This window comes from Lagopus leucura, unplaced genomic scaffold (genome assembly GCF_019238085.1).
Source record: "Lagopus leucura isolate 7727_CA_CO unplaced genomic scaffold, USGS_WTPT01 Super-Scaffold_741, whole genome shotgun sequence".
NCBI classification, from domain to species: Eukaryota; Metazoa; Chordata; class Aves; order Galliformes; family Phasianidae; genus Lagopus; species Lagopus leucura.
In genome coordinates, this window is record NW_024962256.1 from 5886242 (window position 1) to 5895768 (window position 9527).

At 38.7% G+C, this 9527-nt stretch overlaps 1 long non-coding RNA gene across 1 annotated transcript in view; it reads right to left on the reverse strand.

The window, feature by feature from the left end:
• Positions 1 to 3204: 3204 nt before the first annotated feature.
• LOC122175747 overlaps positions 3205 to 9527 on the reverse strand; it is a 6979-nt gene continuing 656 nt past the window's right edge. The window contains exons 2-3 of the long non-coding RNA XR_006177498.1: positions 5762 to 5809; positions 3205 to 3343 (exon numbers count right to left, since the gene is read on the reverse strand). This is a non-coding gene — a long non-coding RNA (uncharacterized LOC122175747). The remainder of the gene's footprint in view (positions 3344 to 5761; positions 5810 to 9527) is intronic.

Sequence of the window (9527 nt, forward strand, 5' to 3'; positions counted from 1 at the left end):
CGCCCCCCCCCCACTCTCCCAACCACACACACACTTTTTTGCATGAATAGTTCACTTGTTTTCTCTAAAGGGGGATGGGGACGTGGAGAATGTTTTTCCAAGGGAACTAGACGTGTTCAAAGCAGAAGCAAGGTCTTAAACAATCAGACACAAACCTTTGCCTTTTGGGGAGTGTGCTGGTGAGTGAACAAAAAACTAAATGCGATCTTACCTGCAATGTGTCTCAGGAGACATCAGAAAGGAAAGTATGCATAACCCAGATTGGAATAAAGAGATACACAATCGCATATTCATCTGATTGCTCTGACTGTATTCTTCATGTACTTGCAGACCTACTGGATTAGGTACCTATATTCTTTTAACAGAAAAAGCAACTCCCTCCCTGCTGGAGCTGTCAAATGTTTCAGCAATATATAAGGATGAATGTCTAAGGGTAAATGTTTCCCTAACATTTCTTCAAATAATTTCATTTTACTTTTGATAGAACATTATCAAAAAATATCACTTGGGCATATTAAAGACCTACCTTAATTGAGTCACTGCTGGCAGCAATGTGCATATGGAAAGTTATTTGTTCATACAGAGGAGAACATCTCCTGAACTCAATCTCAGAAGATGGAGCCAAGTTTTGTATGCAAAATGCCACAATGAGGATACACCGAGACAAACTTGTACCCCAGAGTGCAGATACAACCATTGTTAATCCACTGAGTTTCTTTTCAGAAAACATTCCATCTTGTATTTGTAGAGTATGAGAAGGGTTGATTGGGACACCAAGCCCCCTGCACTAATACCATCTATGCACAGTAACAAGTTGTACATGAAGAGAAAAAAAATGTTACACAGGTACAAGGTATATATATGAATATGCTCAGACACACAAAGACCATTTTCAGAATGGTTAAAACTCCCTCCTTTGCAAATTCTTCACGCTCTGAAGATTACTCCGTACAAGTCCTTAATGTGCCTGTATGTACAGAAGTGCATTCATTCTCCTTTTAAATAAGTATGCGTAGGCCTCTCTAGAAACATTAAAACAACTCAGACTTCTACACACAGATAGTTAAAGCACAAGACCACGTCTAGAAATCCACGGAAGAAGCCTGGCTTCATCCCCAGACTCACCCACAAGATAAAGTCAGTGGCAATTTTGGCTCTACTCAAATCACCGTTTACCAGTCTGTTAATGAAAACAAAATCTGTATCTTCCTTTACAGAGCAGAAATAGGAAAACATAAACATTAAAAAATGCACTTGCTGACAGTAATCAGATGGTGGCTTGCCTGCCCTTATAATGCAGTTGTTTAGAGGCATTAGACTAAAAGCAGTATTAGGCAAAGAGAGTAAATCTCAGGAATGGTTGAGGAAGCTGAATTGTAAAAGGCACAGAAAGTTGGCAACAGTAAGGTGTCTATATCCAACCCCTTTTCCCATCACATGACTATTTTCCAGTCTAGTTCTTCAGTATGGCTTCTCCTCTCCTGCTGAGAACCGGAGGAGTGAGTGAAGGGAGAGAGAGGTGACAGCCTATTGAAAAGCTCGTGCTCCCTGCCTAGTTTTGGCACATTTTCTGCAGGTGCCTCACACTACAGCCACAAAGGGCTCTGAAGAGAGGATTCAGACCTGTCAACAGCTACAGGAGGCAACTCCACAGCTTTGTCTTACATGCTAACTTCATTGTCTGCTGTTCCGAAGCCTGCAGCATAGGCACCCGTTAATGAGATGAGCCTCTTTTTCTCGGCTTGTTCCTCCTTCTGTTTCTCTTGCCTTTCTGTAATGATTTAACTTGATCGTATTGGTGCCTTTCCAGCGAGGATTGCTCCAATGATCAGATAAGATAATTGGTTGTAGAATATTGCTCAGCAACAACTATTACTTCCTTGGCTGAAAATGTCAGAGCAATTGAAAGCTCTTAGTGAAGTTCAAGAACAAGGAGGCAAAAAAGCAGCAGCTCTCATATATGGATGCATATGGGCATATAGAGCAAGTTTGGCACGGCCAGCTCTGGTGGATGATTGTGCTTTATGAGGATCACTTTCACATATTTTATGTATTCATGACTATTTTTAAAGAAGCTAAACAACAAACAAACACCAATCCACATAGGACCTATTTTTTCCCATTTACATTGAATTAATGCGTTGTTTCTTTTAGCTTTGAGGGATAACATTCTATAATTGCCTCTTTTACATTTTCCCCAGTTCCTATTCCAGTTCTTAAAACCAGACTAATGTAACTTCTTTTTAACCTTAAAAAGTTGTGCATATGCAGAAGAGACTCACAGAAAGCCTGGAGTGGCCTGAAGAAGTGGGTTTAGTTACTGAATAGTGAGTTTAATCCCCTTCAAATCAGTCATTTGCTAACAGTGACTTATCAACTAACAAGACCATATTTTGTGTCGCTCTGCTCCATAGCTTTAGAAAGCAACAGCTTATAAAAATGCCATACTGACACTGATTCTAACAACAATCAAACCAACAGAAATGTCTTGAGACCATATTTAATTCCTGTCTTCGTTTGAAACATGCATTAACTTATAACAAAAACTCTGTCATGTTATGCACTGATTCAAGAGTGCACCCAAAGGCATTATGATTTTCATCACTTTAGTATGTAGGTTTTAGAGGTTTGGTACAAAATTCAGATCACAATTTATTTGGCTGTCTGTGCAAACAGGCAAAAAAAGTCCATATCTGTAAAACTTAATCAGAACAAAAATCTGAAAAACTGTACAAAATCTCATCTTTTCTCATTTTGAATTCTTTTTTTTTTTTAAATCCATCTCCATGTACTGTCATTCATAGCTGTCAAGTTGGTTTTTCTGTTTTGTTTTTAAATCACAAATTCCATAAAGAATAAATAGCTTTTGAAAGCTTCTTAGAGGCTGGGGAAAAGGTCAGAGAACCAGATCATTATAAGCTATTCATGTGCTGAGTCATCACGGCAGTGAAATTCTTTATTCTCTGGCAGTGCCTCTAACATAGGCAAGCATGGTGGTTGTTTTACATAGCATCACACACCGATCAGCTGAAAGATGATCATAGCGGGAAAGATGCAGATATTTTTCATATGCACAGCCCCACAATAGCCACTGAGAGTACAACTTCGATCTGAAATTTAAGCATTACGAACTGACAGAGGAAACTGAGAATAACCGATCTTTCTTTCTGAGGCCGAAGCTAGCAGAGCGACTCTGGAGCCCCTGGCAAAAACTCACACTTCCAGAGAAAAGCTGGAAGTGGTAATTGCTACTGATGCTTGTCCTGAAACAACATGGCCTTTGAATGAACTCCCATCACAGGGCAGGCTGGCGCAGTAGCTTCACAAACACTTCATGGCAGCCCTGAAAAAATGACTGTTTAGAAGTAGAAAACATAAAAGAAAAACTCTACTATCTTCTGACAAGTAGCCAGGGAATTTAAGATGTTCCTATGCTCATTTTCTTGCCTGTTACAGTCAATGCTCATAGAATACATAATTAAAAGATACACAATTTTTAATTAAGAGCTATGCTCTTTATTAAGATATTATGCTGCAAGCAGGCAGCAATTATTCTCAAATTAAAACTAAAACTGTTTAATCTTTTAAATCGCATGCAAAAACAGCAATGCAAAGCTTGGTATACATGGGAGGTCAAGAGTAAATGATCTGATAGTCCATTGTGGATTTAAGCTTCTAAAAATACAAGCGCTAGGATTTCATTTAACTTTAAAATAGAACAGGCACTTCTCAAAATAATGCCATGGTTACTTATTGAAACAGAGCATGCATTGCCAGAAGTGTTCTAGATTGTGTTATTGAACTGCTATCCCCCTCATGAATGGATCAAGAAACAGAGTATCAATAAACTGGCAAAGGCAAAAAGCAGATGTTTTTCAAACTACTCTGACAAATCCAGTTGTACAGGTTGGGTATTTCCCTCGGCCTGATGGGCAGATATCAGCACTTAACAACAAACATATCCTCTTTCCTTGCTGTGGAAAGTGCTGGTTTTCATAATGGCTGTTTGGACACATTAGGTGTGCTGACTGCTTTCTGGCTAGTATGTTTTTCATACTGTTTTTTTTCATTGTTCTACACACATTTCACAAAATGTGCAATTGCAGTTCTAGAGGGACTTCTTCCAAACAATTATTTCTATCAGTTTCTCCTCCCATGTTGCTCTTAGTAGCTCTTGTAAGAAATGGAGACTAGAAAACAGAAGACTTGTTAAAAAGTCTTCAAGAGTTAAAGGTACATTCCTATCGATGCTATATGTAATGAATGAGTCTGTAATATTTTCAGTGGCTTACACATAGATTTTCTGATAAATCCTAATAGAAACCCAGAGCCTGATACTGAATTCTATTCTTAAGCATGGTTCCAGTTATCCTCCATCAAACAATCAAATCCTTACGCTAGCATCACCAAATATACCTTTACAATTTCCATGCATGCAACTTACGCAAGAAAGCTATGAAGTTACTGGAGTGAGTTCAGCACAGTGCACAAAGATGATCAAAGGACTGGAGCATCCCTCACATTGAGATAAACTGAGAGCTGGGACTGTTCAGATTGGAAAAGGCCTGGGGTTATCTTGTCAATCCATACAAATAATTGATGGGGGGTAGTAAAGAAGAGAAAATCAAACTATTCTCCATGCGATACTGTCTCTATAAGAGTTCCTTCTTTCCCTAAAAGACGACTGCAAAACCACTGGACTGACCTCATGCCCATAGTTCCACCTAATTTCAAGCCATTCTGTAAGAAATGCTACAGATTTGTAAGTCTCACTGACTTCTGAGGAGAGTCAAAGGTGTTTGAGCTCACTCCAAATCAGTGCTTTCAGCCAAGCCACACAAGTAGCTCCCAGTATAATTCTATCAGCACACAGAATTTACCAAAACAATATTTTGTTGATGACGTACACTCAAAACAGGAATGCCTTTCAGTAAATTTATTCTTCAAAAGAAGATGTGCTTCACTGCAGCTGCAGGACATTATTCAGATTTGTAACTGAGTATCTTGCAAGAAACTGTGAATACTGTGTACTTCAGGAGGTATGCTCTCAAAAGCTTTCCAGTTTGCATCCAGCTTCTCTTATTGCTATTTTTTCCAAGAGTATGTAGGAACAATATTTCTCTCTTTTTACAGAGCAAGACTCAAACTGAAGTAAACTGTTAAAGGTAACAATGGCATTAACAGAAATAGAAGGAAATAGAGAATTTTAGTGTCACAATGAGTACAGCATTTCCCTGGCCTCATGGGAAATATTTAACATTTTGGGGGGTGTGGGGTTTCCCCCACTCACTTTCATCTGAGATCTGAAAATCTGGGGGTTTTGTGCAAAAAAATACCATCAAGAGAGGCAAAAATTGTTAAAAAAAATATTTGTACAATTGCACTACTTAGGTATCTCTAATACAAACATGAAGTCAGTTATAAATTCATACAATCTTGTGGGCTTATCCCAAAATGATAGGTCAAGCTTTTGTTCCAGATGGTGCAATAGTGTTTGTGACATCCACTTTGAACTGCAGTCTAGTTATGTGTCAAGCAGGAGAGTCCATTATTCACAGCATCATTGCTGGAGAAAGAAGGTTAAAAGTTCAAGACATGCCCCAAGTGATTAAGGTTGCAAAAATCAGGAGATATACCATGGGGAAAAAAATGCCATTCTTCCTTTTCTTCCATACTCAGTTTGGTCCCAAAAAATGTGTTGAAGAAAAAAAAATAGAGGACATAGAAAAGCCTCAGCTCTAAACAGTAATGTGAAAATTACCTTTTTATTTGAACTCCTTAAAATCCTCTGCTCTCGGCTTCGCTTTTCCTGGAAAGAAACAGAGCAGATTCTCTTAAAGCCTGTCAGCAAGTTACGGGACTTGAGAATTCAGTTAATGCTATTGCTCATTCATCACAATATTCACACTTCAACTATTACAAGCTCCTACGTAAATCTGATTTAAAACTTTAATTTTCATGGATCGCACAGATATCCTGCACTAGTTCAGCTTCTCAGTCGTAGAAGCCTTCGATCTGCAGTCAGGAACAGATTGCCTCCAACCATCCCAAAACTTTCTGTACTTGGAACCACAAGTGATGCTTTTACTATGGTTGAGAAAATGTAGGGGATTTTCAATCCAATATAAAAATATGAGATCCTTGAAAGAAAGGGGAAAACCCAAAGGGTAAAGCTAAAATATAATTCAGATTAAAAATAATTTTGGCAACGCTCTTTGAAAGCAGAAAGATTTATACAAATAAAAACACACAAATTAAAAAAAAAAAAAAGCACATCCAAGGAAATAATTCTGACCATAAATAAATAATTTTTAAAAAAATGAAAGAATTAATTCCACTGATTTATGTAAAAGTTTTTTTTCCGTAGACCTAGAAAACTTAAGTAGATGCTCCTACTTTTTAGCTCTCTGCTCACCTCTGAATTTGATCGCAGCTTTGTCTAAGTACCAAATGCAGCATGGCCAGTTTGCCATGCGATCTATGAAACTGTATCAATAACTGATACAAAATAACTGATGCATGAACAGAGACTCCTCATGTCATAAAAAACGTTTGTATGTGAGTTTTACAAAGCCCAGTAACACCTTAACTCTGTAAATATTCACAAGAGTACTAACATTTCAGAGTATCCTATTGAAAATACAGACAAAAATCTCTATAATCCATCGTGTCAACACCCTGGAAATACATAGGCTTCAATAATGTCTTAAAATTCATACTGGGTACTTCAAAATGCATGCACAAAGAAATCACGTAGTGAACTCCTGATGCCATGGAATGAAACTATCAAAGCACGCATCAAGAAGTGGCGCATTACAAAGAAAATAACCTACACAGTAAAAAACAGTTACATCACAGAAATGTGAAGACAATCTTTTGTAAACTGAAAAATCAGCTGAAAGACTTGAGCAGAAGTACCACACGTTCCAAATTACCTTCAGAGCTGGAATGATAAATGAAAGCCAATCAGCTCTCACATTGCAGGCCTGTGGCCTCCTCTGCAGAAGGCCTGGCTCACCCTTGCACAGCATGAGCCACACAGAGCCACAGGAAGAATCCTCCAACTTCAGAAATAAATTAGTACCAAAACCCACTCAACTTGAAGTAACCACTGGAGCGGAGAACAATTACTCAAGGCAAATGAACACTTATATGAGTATTCTGGGAATTAAAATAACAACACCAGAGGAAAAAAAAAGGAAAAAACAAAACACAAGCTAAATTATTAACATGTATTTCCTCATATCCATCAGATACATTGCAGAAGTTCTTGGGTAACTTTTATCTAGACAGAAAGTCCAACCTAAATGTTATGCGTAGCTGCATCCTATGACCCAAGCCTTGTCTTGATCCTTTATACAACCCTGTATTCAACTTTGTTACTTGTTTGCCCTATATAGAATATCTAGGGAAAAAAAAAAAAAAAACCCAAAAAGCCACTAGAATTATTTTTACACGTAAAGAGAAGAACCTTAAAATCCTCTTTTTAAGAAATGAGGATTCCTTAAAACCAGTAATATATTTGTGTAAGAGTGTTTGTATTGCCAAGATAAAACAGCAATCCTGATTTCATTGGAAACGCCATGCAGTTTTTATGAGCTCAGACTTGACTTCAAAGAACCCTGCCAGCAGAATAGGCACACATTACTCCTCTGTGAAATCCTAAAGAAACATAGATGGCAGGGAGACCACGATCTTAATTGATTTAAGGGGCACATTTATGCCTTTATAGCAACATTTCAGAATGGAAAAAATCACATCCTTTATGCAACACATAGGCATGTGACACCATACTTGGGTTTAGCACACCCAGCAGTATGCTGATAATCACTGCTACAAGACTCAAGCCAGACATAAAAAAAAAAAAAAGCTTGGGAGAAACAAAGTAATGCACAGAATATGGTATCATAAATGAGGAGCAGCTGATCATAGGGTATTTCCTGACAAAGGAGCTACAGCAAAATCAAAAGCAGATAAAAATTTACATATGGCTTCTCTGTAAAGGAGTATAAAATCGATTTTTCTGTCTAACCAAAGTTCAATATAACTATAAGCATTTTGAGTAGAAAAATCAGTTAAGACGACATCGCAGTACAGTGTTACCAGACGCCCCTAGGAAAGCAGTAATGGCAGCCTTTGTGGTTGGGTACTGTTTAAAAGCACCTACAATATAACTGAATCACCTTTGTAATTCAAGACTGAAAAAGAACTACAGCAGGATATCATTTGTACCTGCTCATTTGGCAAGGACAGATCCACACCAACCACATGCTTTTCCCTCACGTGTGTGAGTTCCTTAGAGCTTGCTACTTGCACTTTGATTAGTGAGTTTTTAATTACACTTTAGCCTGTTAGCACTATGGGGCCAATAAAACTAAGAGAAATAGAACTAAATTCTTTTCATTCAACACGACTGTTAACTAAACACCAATTAATTACACCCACACAAGCCTAATGAAGATAATGGGGTTGCAGAGAGTTCACCGATGGTATGAAGTGGCTTGCAGCACCCTAACTAATCAGTTAAATACTTCATAATAGGTTGGATCATAGGATAAGCCATCCTCCTTCTACATGCTTACAGCTCCTATTACTGTTAATGGAAATTACACGACTACGCCAATAATTCATGCAACGTTCACTTCATCATGAGGCAAAAATGATAAATACTTGCAATCCTTGGTGCTATTTCAAACGATGAATTTAGACAGAATGCAAGGCTATTGTAGAAAGTGACCACCAACTTGCTTCGATTCACTGTTCTCCTAAAACTAGCAAGGGAAATTGACAGGTTTCTCTTCCCAGACTGTTGATCAATACCCACACAGCCACAAACAATGCTGTTTCTCCACATTTTACTCTGAACCCTTTAAAAAGCAGGTGGGAAACAGAGTTCAAGGCAACCAAAATCCAGCAGCAGGCAGCACCCCCAAACCACTAACTTGATTACCCAGTAATCAAGTACCGGTGCCCCCAGGCACCACACAAGCACCGTTACCTCAAAAACCGCATTCCCACAGGAACATTTAACATCAAACGGGAATGCTGTAGGCCAAGTCATGTGCCACACAGGTCTGAACCTACTCTTCACATCACACCCAGCTGAGTGACCCCCCAGGGGTGATTTAGGTTAGATATGAGGTAGCTTTTCACACAGAGGATGGTGAAGCACTGGAACAGGTTGCCCAAGGAGGTTGTGGATGCCCCATCCCTGGAGGCATTCAAGGCCAGGCTGGATGTGGCTCTGGGCAGCCTGGGCTGCTGGTTGGTCACTCTGCACACAGCAGGGGGTTGAAACCAGATGAGCATTGTGGTCCTTTTCAACCCAGGCCATTCTATGATATAAAGGAGCAGCAGACACCACGCTGAGCTGCTCTGAGCCAGAAAAGCCGCACCACACATTCACTTTTCAGTCTCTTTGGGACATGGCTAGTGCCAGCTCTGAAACCTCCCCAGAGGAAAAAGCTGAAAGAAAAAAAAAAAGAAAAAAAAAAAAAAAAAAAAAAAAAAAAAAAAGGAAAAAAAAA